A 12,933-nucleotide genomic window follows, 5' to 3' on the forward strand; every position below is an offset into this window, starting at 1 on the left:
TTGACTGCATCACTAACAACCGAGTTCAAGCCGTGAGCACAGTAAAGGATATAATGAGCTATTAGATTTTTTCGATGATACAAGCTTGAGTACCACTCATCTTTCTCTCCATGTTAATTCCATTGTCGTACGATTGTCCTTGACAGTCTGCATGTGGTTATGTAGTATTGAAGCAACAGTTCTGTAGGACCTTTCCCAGTAGCGTAACTCGCTTATATAAAAAAAAAATTCTTTAGTTGCATCTAGCTTGGAAAATATATCTACCACTCTAAAAGCCATGTTTAACTGCTCCTTGTGACTTAAATCTGAGGTACAATCCAATATTATTTAATAATATTTCTTTTTGAGTATGGCGTTATTCAGGACAGATACAATCTCATCAGTAATTATAGTAATGATTTCATTTTGTATGTTCTTATGTAAGTAACCAATCTTTCAGGTTTAACCACACAATTAATATTATCATTTTATATGGGATTGAATTTGGCCATAAACTTATTCTCCTTGCACTAAAAAGTTTCCTGTTTCATGGTTATCTCTTAATGGAAGATTTCCTTCGGCATGGAAACATAGGCCTACTGTGGAAAATAACCTTAACAGAAACAATCTCCACCTGTTTTAATCCTGATCATTTGGATCTTGTGTTGTCTTATTAATTAATTTTGAATTTTAATTCTCTGCAAGAACTCTTTTCACTTGCTCATTTCAGGAATATGGTTGTGGGACAATTCGCGATTAGAGAGTAATTTTGAGAAGCTTTGCCAGCCTCTTAAACCATTTCTTGTGAGAGAGTCAGCACTAGAATTTAAAAAAACTTGCAGGAAAAAGCAATACACTGCACCTTTTGTTCGATAATAAACTACCACGTTCGCTTAGCTTTTTCGTCACTTGAAAGATGACGGAAGCAATCGAAAACAGTAAAACACCTTGTCTAGCTATCCACAGGAAACTTTACATTTCTTCACAAATGTCCTGTGAACTTTCCCTACGTGCTCTTATCCTAAAATTATCATTAATAATATCTGGTCAGGTTCCCAGATTGCTACGATCATTGACAACTTGAAGGCCGTTTCTTCCTTAGATGATTTTCTTTCTTCTTGGTGTTGTTGACCTGCTCTGGTTTCTTACGCAGTAATAATACTGTCACAAGCTATTTCCGCTGGTGGAACTGTTTCACCAGCCACTAGTTCTTGCTTGCACAAAACATACGATTCTTTAGCATTGTCAACTGATGAAGCTTCAGCATCCGAGTCATCATTGCATTAAATGACACTGCCGCTCAGTAGAGGGACGATTCAGAATTGCAGAAAACCATTGAAGCCTTAAAGAATAAAGAACTGACCATAGGAAGATTCCAATTAATAAAGGGAACATTTTATAAGAGGAACTATGCTGTGGTGGAGTGGAAATAGTTGCTCATTATCCTAGGTCATCACAGCTATCCTGTAATTTTCCACGATGCTACGTTTGGTCACTTGGGATTTGTGAAGACTCTACACCAAATCAGAAGCAGGTATCATGGGCCACATCTTTACTGACCTGTTAGACACTGTGTTAGCCACTGTAAGGAATACTAACAACAGAAGCACATACTGTAGTTACCTTCGAGGCATCTGGTACCAGCTCTGCCTGTAGGAACACCATTCCACCAAATTGGAGTCAACCTCTTGGAGAGGTTCCTGAAGTCGGCAAACAGAAACTGATGGATCATATTCTTCACTGGCCATCTCACCCAATTTGCTGTCACCAAAGTTGTGCTGACTGCCAAATCTCTAGAGATTGCAACATTTCTTATAGCAGATATCATTTTGAAGAACAGAGTAGCCCATATGATGATTTCAGATTGTGGAAAAGTTTTCCCATCGAGACTAGTATCAGGGGTAATTCCTGGTTGCAGCATCACCCACAGGATTAGCTTTCATAACACTTTAACCCTCTGACTATCGATTTTATTTCAAAAACATTAATGTATGGTTATTTTAATTATATCTTAGTCAGAAGAAACACTACAAAAAGGATCTTTCCCGCTATTTGGTTTCCAAGGGGGTACGATGGAGGGGAGGGGGGGGGGGCGCAGGACATACAGAATTATTTGTAAGTACCTTCAGGGTTTCAGAAGATGACTGTACAACAACTATGACATGCGGAAAACAGATGACATAACTGAAAACAGACACATATCAGTAGATAGAGTGCCTCTCCAAGTTTGTAACTTACACTGTAGGTGCTCAATATGGGCTTCATTTGTGATGTGCCAAGGATCAGTTCATAGGTGCAAGTCACCGACATCATATGTCTGGAAAAGCAGCCCGCTTTGCGAATCTGGTCATTGGGTTGCCTAGATGCAGATATGAACTAATTTGATGCGATAGTATGGAGACGAGGGTTAACAATGAAACTTGTAGACAGCACAGCCTACAGGTACTATCTGTAATTATAAGAATTCTGCTAACCACTAGTAGGCTCCCCTTTACCAGTGGAACATTGATACATAGCACTAACATGCGACAAATTCCAATTGGATCGCTGATAACCTATCGTGAGACACACACATCCCAATGGTGGTCCATGGGTTAATGACGTTGGCAGATATGCTCTTGATGAAAGTTAATGTCAAAGAGAAAGTCTGGCGTACCAAACCATCCATTCGCATAAAGCAAGACACTACAAGCTTCACACCATTCTTCCTGCTCCATGGTATCGAGGTAAAAATGACAGTGTATACACTGTTTCCATTTCAAGTGTCTGACACTCAAGATAACTCTCATCACTAGATTCAAAGAAACAAAACGGCTCACACTGAGATGCTGGATGCCATGGAGAAAGGTCAAGAGTGCCATAATGCCAAGCATCGGCCAGTGAGGTATAGCCCGGAATACTGGGTGTGGGTTTTCACATCTGTGTAGGATGAGGGACTACTGGTAAAGTTAATAAAGTGATACTTGGATCATATCATTACCTATTATTCATCTCTTGTCAGATGTTTAAATGATCCATTACACATCGATATGGAAAACACAGCACATAGCTGCAACTGATTAACAACTTCAACAAGTTGGAGACTTTTTGCCCCCTCACTTTAATTCATCACTGTTACTCCTTGGTAATATTATGTTTAGTAAATACTTCATGATAGTGGCTCCAGGCCAACTGATGCCAGAACAGTGCACATGCACTAGAGTCAATTAGGATTAAGTTTCCCTAGTGTGTAGCTTTGATGAAATTAATGCAAGCTGCATCTCACTTTCACAACGTTGTATGGTATTATGTCCACAGTATTGACATTCGAATAACCTCACTGGGCTGTCAATCTACCCTAAGGTGGATTAATTCAATATTTATGATCTGGTAAAATAGGTCCACTGAAAATCAGTGTAGATGTTACTGTCCTCCTCCTCCTCCTCCTCCCCCCCCCCCCCCCCCCCCCGCCCAAATCAACATTTAAATTCTTATGTTTATTTTCACATACATCTTTTTACCAATATTTCTTTAATTCCTGAGTATTTGTGTTAATCAAATTGGAGCATTAAACTGACTCATCCTCCAATCTTGCTAAAAGTCAATGTATTCTGAAGCTTCATCATGACGAGAGAGAGAGAGAGAGAGAGAGAGAGAGAGAAGGGTGGGATTCCGAAATTGTATTGTTTGATGGAATTTAGACGCTCCTGTTGAAACAATCTCATTTCTTGATCGTTTAACTGACTAGTGATGCAGTGCCAGTACTCTAAAGCCCTTTAGTTTGTCTTCCATGTCCTCTTTAGACAGTTCGGTGGGTGCAGGGAGGGAGGGAATCGTAAAAATTATTGTCCTATTAATTGTCACTGCTTCTTCTTTACTTGTAGCTGTATTGGGATTATTCCTCAAAGCCGTTTTTGTCATATAAATTGTATTATTCCCTGATACAGACATTCAAATGTGAGTTTCTTGTTAGAAAAATGGAAAACACTATAATTGCTAGCAAAAATTAACACATTTAGAACTTGATGGGTTACAACATGAGAACATTAAACTACTTTTTCAGCAGTGACTAAATCTAGAACTGTGGCAAAGAGAAACAAGAGACGACAGAGGAGGAATGGAAGAAGAGCAGTGAGGATTTTGTAAACAAAGCAGCCACGGAAGTTTTAGGGGAAAACAAGAAAATTTAGGAGAAAGAAAGGCATGATGATCTGGACTGAAGAAATACATGAGGTTGTAGAGGAAAAGCATAGAACATACAAAATACTTTTATGCAGCCCTACAGCAAATAAACAGAAATTCTATAGGATAAGGACAATTATAGCACAGAATCTAGAAAAGAAGAGCATCCATGATTCATGCAATAAATTCATTTAAAACATTGAAAATGATGTACATAGTTGACAGTCTCTCTCTTCCAAGGCACTGAAAATTTTACACAAACAACAGAAAGATACTGTGAAACCAAACGTGATTGAACAAGGAATCCTGGCACTTGTAGAATGGAAATCCTTGGTAAGAAGATAAGAATTCCAAGCAACAGGCATATACACATGGACATCGTGGATTAGAAATCATCTCTTTCCAGGATGTTAAAAATCACACAGGCAGCAAGAATGAAAGGCATTGATGCTGAATGCTGGAAATATGGTGGAAACTCCTTAAAGAAATGCTCCATAAAGAAATGCAAATTAACTGACAAAGGCTTTACAAACAGGGCTACAGACAGACAAAATTCATGGTTCACTAAACAATTATCAAATATGGAAAACCAAGTTATGGTGTTGCACAATATATGTAGCAATCAGAAAACAGAACATGCCAGATTAGCCTATATAAAATGCAGGAATAAGTATAAAAAATCCATTGTGGAAGCCAAAAAAGCACATAATTCCACAAATAAGTGCAAAGCTGCATGGAAATTAATAAATGGTGTTGCTAAAGATGTAAGAAGCAAAAAAATTAATATAAGTCCCAAAAATTCAATGATTTCTTTATTAAATCCGTTGAAGATGTAGGAAATACTATAATCAAACCTGATATCAGTTCATCAGAGTTACTTTCTAAAAATGTTTGCAGAACACCAACAGACACAGGTACGTTTATGTTCTCCGAGGTCTCATCTAGTCATGTCCTACGCATTGTAAGACAGATGAAATCTTCAGACAGTGTAGATATATATGACATATCCTGTAATTTACTAAAGAAAGTAATAGACTATATTGTGTACCCCTTAACATTCTGTATAAATAAATGCATATCTGATGGATACTTTCCCAAAGAACTCAAAGTGGCTAGGGTAGTCTCAATATATAAAAAGGGAGATATAGACTCACCTTCCAGTTACAGACCAATCTCCATAGTCCCAGCTTTTTCTAAAATACTGGAATGTGTAATTTACCAACACCTATCTGTCTATTTTGAAAAATTAGGGACAATTAGTGAATCTCAGTATGGTTTTAGGAAAAAGTTGTCTACTGTGGATGCTATAGACTTTGTAGTCAAATACTGACATCAAGTGTTTGAGGATAAGGGCTATGCTCAACTCACATTTTGTGATCTAAGCAAAGCTTTTGACTGTGTAAACCATAAGCCACTCCTAGAAAAACTGGAATTATATGGCATTAGACATAACAGCCTTAAATTAATAAAATCATATCTTCAGAATCCTAAGCAAGTTGTTTGTGTAGGGAAAGAAATGTCGAGTATAGAACAAGTCAAGGTAGGTGTTCTGCAGGGATCTGTGCTGGGACCCTTTTTGTTCCTGATAATGATAAATGATCTGCCGTCATTTATCAAGTCCACCACTGTGTTGTATGCAGATGATACAACATTTCTTCATGCTAGTGATGATTTCCATAGCCTTAAAACTTGTGCATCAAAGACAATTGACCAAGCATCCTATTGGTTCAAGGCAAATGGATTCCTGCTGAATGAAAACAAAACACAGCAGATGGTCTGTAGTCTTAGAGACAAGCTTCTGTCAGATGATCCAAGTTGTCTCAAATTTTTGGGGGTATACATTGATGATAAATTATCTTGGGGTCAACATGTACAATATATTAGTGGTAAATTGTCAAGAGTTATTTACCTGTTAAGGTGACTTATGGATTGTGTTCCTGAAAAATATGTTAGAACATCCTATTTTTCATTCTTTCAAAGTATAACAGCATATGGAATTATTTTGTGGGGGAACTCTAGCTGTGTACATGACATACACTCCTGGAAATTGAAATAAGAACACCGTGAATTCATTGTCCCAGGAAGGGGAAACTTTATTGACACATTCCTGGGGTCAGATACATCACATGATCACACTGACAGAACCACAGGCACATAGACACAGGCAACAGAGCATGCACAATGTCGGCACTAGTACAGTGTATATCCACCTTTCGCAGCAATGCAGGCTGCTATTCTCCCATGGAGACGATCGTAGAGATGCTGGATGTAGTCCTGTGGAACGGCTTGCCATGCCATTTCCACCTGGCGCCTCAGTTGGACCAGCGTTCGTGCTGGACGTGCAGACCGCGTGAGACGACGCTTCATCCAGTCCCAAACATGCTCAATGGGGGACAGCTCCGGAGATCTTGCTGGCCAGGGTAGTTGACTTACACCTTCTAGAGCACATTGGGTGGCACGGGATACATGCGGACGTGCATTGTCCTGTTGGAACAGCAAGTTCCGTTGCCGGTCTAGGAATGGTAGAACGATGGGTTCGATGACGGTTTGGATGTACCGTGCACTATTCAGTGTCCCCTCGACGATCACCAGTAGTGTACGGCCAGTGTAGGAGATCGCTCCCCACACCATGATGCCGGGTGTTGGCCCTGTGTGCCTCGGTCGTATGCAGTCCTGATTGTGGCGCTCACCTGCACGGCGCCAAACACGCATACGACCATCATTGGCACCAAGGCAGAAGCGACTCTCATCGCTGAAGACGACACGTCTCCATTCGTCCCTCCATTCACGCCTGTCGCGACACCACTGGAGGCGGGCTGCACGATGTTGGGGCGTGAGCGGAAGACGGCCTAACGGTGTGCGGGACCGTAGCCCAGCTTCATGGAGACAGTTGCGAATGGTCCTCGCCGATACCCCAGGAGCAACAGTGTCCCTAATTTGCTGGGAAGTGGCGGTGCGGTCCCCTACGGCACTGCGAAGGATCCTACGGTCTTGGCGTGCATCCGTGGTCGGTCCGGTCCCAGGTCGACGGGCACGTGCACCTTCCGCCGACCACTGGCGACAACATCGATGTACTGTGGAGACCTCACGCCCCACGTGTTGAGCAATTCGGCGGTACGTCCACCCGGCCTCCCGCATGCCCACTATTCGCCCTCGCTCAAAGTCCGTCAACTGCACATACGGTTCACGTCCACGCTGTCGCGGCATGCTACCAGTGTTAAACACTGCGATGGAGCTCTGTATGCCACGGCAAACTGGCTGACACTGACGGCGGCAGTGCACAAATGCTGCGCAGCTAGCGCCATTCGACGGCCAACACCGCGGTTCCTGGTGTGTCCGCTGTGCCGTGTGTGTGTGATCATTGCTTGTACAGCCCTCTCGCAGTGTCCGGAGCAAGTATGGTGGGTCTGACACACCGGTGTCAATGTGTTCTTTTTTCCATTTCCAGGAGTGTATTAATACTGCAAAACAAGCTATTAGGATAATTAGTGGTTCTGTATATAAGGCACACTGTGAACTATTGTTCTGTGAACAAAAAATCATGACTGTTATAAACTTGTACATATACTATGTTCTAATTTATATGAAGAAGAAATTACCAGAAACAAAAACCAGAGAAAATGTACATAGCCACAATACAAGAAGGAATAGGTGCCTCTATATTCCTTACCACAGATTGTCAAAGTCACTCAACAGCTACGAAATCATGGGGTACAAATTATTTAATAATCTTCCTCAATCTGTTCAAGAATTACCTGAACAATTATTCAAACAAACAGTTCATGACTGGCTAGTCCTCCACCCATTCTATGATAAGAGAATTTATCAACTGTAATATAATACTATAATGTTAACAAAAAACCTGTTGTTTCTTTCAAACTATTAATTGTATTTTAGTATGTATACGACATTGTCTATTGCTGTAATGGCCGAATGACAATAAAATTATTATTATTATTATTATTATTATTATTTCTTTTTCTCGGACGTTATGTCTGGTCAAAAATGGAAAGTGACGCAGACCTTGATCAAGCGTGACTTACTTTCAACTGTACGGTATATGTTATATTGCATTTAGGAACTTTCGGGTAATTGAACATGTATCAATAATTACGGATTTCTGTAGTTGCATATATAAGTTTGGATGTAGCTGTATTGCATTGATGTAATGGTGGATATTGTGTGGTATGACTCCTGTAGTTGATAGTATAATTGGTATAATGTCAACTTTATCCTGATGCCACATGTCCTTGACTTCCCCAGCCAGCTGGATGTATTTTTCAATTTTTTCTCCTGTTTTCTTTTGTATATTTGTTGTATTGGGTATGGATATTTCGATTAGTTGTGTTAATTTCTTCTTTTTATTGGTGAATATGATGTCAGGTTTGTTATGTGGTGTTGTTTTATCTGTTATAATGGTTCTGTTCCAGTATAATTTGTATTCATCATTCTCCAGTACATTTTGTGGTGTGTACTTGTATGTGGGAATGTGTTGTTTTATTAGTTTATGTTTTATGGCAAGTTGTTGATGTATTATTTTTGCTACATTGTCATGTCTTCTGGGGTATTCTGTATTTGCTAGTATTGCACACCCACTTGTGATGTGATCTACTGTTTCTATTTGTTGTTTGCAAAGTCTGCATTTATCTGTTGTGGTATTGGGATCTTTAATAATATGCTTACTGTAATATCTGGTGTTTATTGTTTGATCCTGTATTGCAATCATGAATCCTTCCGTCTCACTGTATATATTGCCTTTTCTTAGCCATGTGTTGGATGCGTCTTTATCGATGTGCGGCTGTGTTAGATGATACGGGTGCTTGCCATGTAGTGTTTTCTTTTTCCAATTTACTTTCTTCATATCTGTTGATGTTATGTGATCTAAAGGGTTGTAGAAGTGGTTATGAAATTGCAGTGGTGTAGCCGATGTATTCATATGAGTGATTGCTTTGTGTATTTTGCTAGTTTCTGCTCGTTCTAGAAATAATTTTCTTAAATTGTCTACCTGTCCATAATGTAGGTTTTTTATGTCAATAAATCCCCTTCCTCCTTCCTTTCTGCTTAATGTGAATCTTTCAGTTGCTGAATGTATGTGATGTATTCTATATGTGTGGCATTGTGATCGTGTAAGTGTATTGAGTGCTTCTAGGTCTGTGTTACTCCATTTCACTACTCCAAATGAATAGGTCAAAATTGGTATAGCATAAGTATTTATAGCTTTTGTCTTGTTTCTTGCTGTCAATTCTGTTTTCAGTATTTTTGTTAGTCTTTGTCTATATTTTTCTTTTAGTTCTTCTTTAATATTTGTATTATCTATTCCTATTTTTTGTCTGTATCCTAGATATTTATAGGCATCTATTTTTTCCATTGCTTCTATGCAGTCGCTGTGGTTATCCAATATGTAATCTTCCTGTTTAGTGTGTTTTCCCTTGACTATACTATATTTCTTACATTTGTCTGTTCCAAAAGCCATATTTATATCATTGCTGAATACTTCTGTTATCTTTAGTAATTGGTTGAGTAGTTGATTTGTTGCTGCCAGTAGTTTTAGATCATCCATGTATAGCAAATGTGTGATTTTGTGTGGGTATGTTCCAGTAATATTGTATCCATAATTTAGCATTTATTTATTTATTATTTAGCATGTTGGATAGTGCGTTCAGAGCAAGGCAGAACCAGAAAGGACTTAATGAGTCTCCTTGGTATATTCCACGCTTAATCTGTATTGGCTGTGATGTGATATTATTTGAATTTGTTTGGATATTAGGTGTGGTTTTCCAATTTTTCATAACTGTGTTTAGGAACTGTATCAATTTAGGATCTACTTTGTATATTTCCAATATTTGTAGTAACCATGAGTGGGGTACACTATCAAAAGCTTTTTGGTAATCAATGTATGCGTAGTGTAGCGACCTTTGTTTAGTTTTAGCTTGATATATCACCTCTGCATCTATTATCAGTTGCTCTTTACATCCTCGTGCTCCTTTGCAACAGCCTTTTTGTTCTTCATTTATAATTTTGTTCTGTGTTGTATGTGTCATTAATTTCTGTGTAATGACTGAAGTTAATATTTTGTATATTGTTGGTAGGCATGTTATGGGGCGATATTTCGCTGGGTTTGCTGTGTCTGCTTGATCTTTAGGTTTCAGATAAGTTATTCCATGTGTAAGTGTATCAGGGAATGTGTATGGGTCTGCAATGTAACTGTTAAATAATTTAGTTAGATGTGAATGTGTTGAGGTGAACTTCTTTAGCCAGAAATTTGCTATTTTATCTTTTCCAGGGGATTTCCAATTGTGAGTAGAATTAATTGCTTGGGTGACTTCATGTTGCAAAATTATCACTTCAGGCATTATTATTATTATTATTATTATTATTATTATTATTATTATTATTATTACACATTAGGTTTGTGTATCTGCTGAATGTGTACTGAGACAAGGAAGAGTACTTCAGGATTAGCTAAAAGTGAAGATGATACTTATTTACAAGAAAGGTGATGGGAGTGTATGTGGAAATTATAGGCGCATCAGTTTACTGGACAGTGCTCATAAAGTATACTTCAAAATGATCAGTAGTATAGTTAATGGCATAGCAGACACTATCATTAGCAAAGAACAAGTGGGGTTTAGGCAGGGACACTGTACATGGTATACCATTTTCATAGCGATTTAGACCAGATTAAAATTTAACATCCTATCAACAGCAAGGTCATTAGATATGGAGCAGAAGCTCAGATTACAGAGGGATGGGGAAGGAAATCTGCCATGCCCTTCAAAAGAATCCTCCTGGCACTTGCCTAGAGTAATTTAGGAAAACAGTTGAAAACCAATGGCTGGATGGGGATTTGGACTATTGCCCTCCCAAATGCGAGTACAGTGTGATAATCGCTGCGCAACCTCACTCAGTTTTCATAGTGAAACAAATGACTGAGACAAGAAGGGAATTCCATTTCGAAACTTACATCACCTCTACTGACTTTCCAAAGGGATTTTAGGTCTGATATAATGCTCTCGCCGCAGAAAAGATTAGGCAGTATTTTATATGCAGACAATGTTATTGTGCAATGGACAGAAGATAATTTACATATCTTAAGAAATATAGCAGAAGAAAATTGACTCATACCTCCAGATCAATCAAAAGTAATGGCATTTCTGGGGCAAACCATGACAAAATCCAAAAGCAGGATAAAACTGGGAAAATATTTTTTTCTCATTTGGTCAGTATCCATCTTCAATGTGAAATATCCCCAATGACAGATCATGACATTGAAAGAAAACTTCACAAATTTAAACATATATATGTGGAAAAATTCATACAACTCTTAAATATAAAAACAGAAGGGAAACTTAACTTAAGGTTTAGAAAACAATGGCAGCACAAGAAATATTATATGGAAGTGAGATGTGGGTACTTTCGAAGAAAGACAAAAGTAAAATTATGTCAGCCGACATGAAACTTCTCTGGACGGTCAAAGGCTGCGCACAAAATATGAAACACAGAAATAAGAAAACTGCTACAGAATTTCAATCCGGAAATCAAAATTTAAAAATTTAAACTCAAATGGTGTAACCATTTACAAAGAATGCAACAAGATCATATGTCTAGAATCACCACGAACTACAAGTGAGGTGTGGGATGTCCAAGGACAAGGTGGTTTTCATAACAGGCTGTGCAGCCTACTTCATGCAGTAGTAATTACACTGGTCAACACTCATTTTCTTGCCAAGGATATTTGAGTGGCTTTAGGATGGGTTAGTGGTGCTGAGGACGAATATAGCAACCATTTATGCAGTTTGGCTCTAGTTTTTGAGATAATGCATGATTTATTCATAAAATTAGAAAAAATTGCTAATACTGAACTCGAGCGCTACAAACTACAATAAAAAAAGAAAATAATCTTTATAAATAGCTTCTATGAAAACCTGATAGGCATTTGTCCACATATAAAACATAATTGAAAAGTTTCTCTGTAAGTATATCGTTTTCCGTCCATGACGAACCGCTTCCTGCACGCTTTCCTTTTATAGGTCTCTTCAGAACAGTCACGTTGCAGATTCCAGCAATAATCTGCCATCATATGCCTGTCCCACCTTCCTTTATATCTTTCCTCTATTCCTTTCATATCTTGATGGAACCGCTCTCCTTGTTCCTCACTGAAGTCACCTAGATTACGAGGAAATCGATCCAAGTGGCTGTGAAGGAAATGCAATTTTATGCTCATGTTAGCTCCTAAGTTTTGAAAGTTAGTGAGCATGTTTTTGACCAGTTCCTCATAATTGGGAGCTTTATGATTGCCCAAAAAACATTTTACAACAGCGACAAAACTGTTCCAGGCCGATGCTTCAGTGACAGTCATGACACTTGTAAAATTGGTATCGTTGATGAGCCTGCGAATTTGAGGACCATCAAATATTCCTGCCTTAAGTTTTTCACTACTGAATCCAGGGAATGTATTGCAGATGTATGTGAAGCAATTACCATTTCTGTCTAAAGCTTTGGTGAATTGCTTCATTAGTCCTAACTCAATATGTAATGGTGGAAGAACAATCTTGTCCCTACTAACCAGAGGTTCATTAATGATGTTTGCTTCACCAACAGCCATATGTTCCCTTGGAGGCCATGTTTTCTGCTTCCAATGTTCGTGCTTTGCCCTACTATCCCACATGAAGATAAAACATGGGTGCTTTGTGTATCCACTTTGTTGTCCAAGCAAGAAGTTCACCATTTTCAAATCAACACAAATCAACCACTGGTGCTGCATATACTGAATTTTCTGCAGAACCATCTTGA

The sequence above is a fragment of the Schistocerca cancellata genome, chromosome 4 (assembly GCF_023864275.1).
Source record: "Schistocerca cancellata isolate TAMUIC-IGC-003103 chromosome 4, iqSchCanc2.1, whole genome shotgun sequence".
Taxonomy (NCBI): domain Eukaryota; kingdom Metazoa; phylum Arthropoda; class Insecta; order Orthoptera; family Acrididae; genus Schistocerca; species Schistocerca cancellata.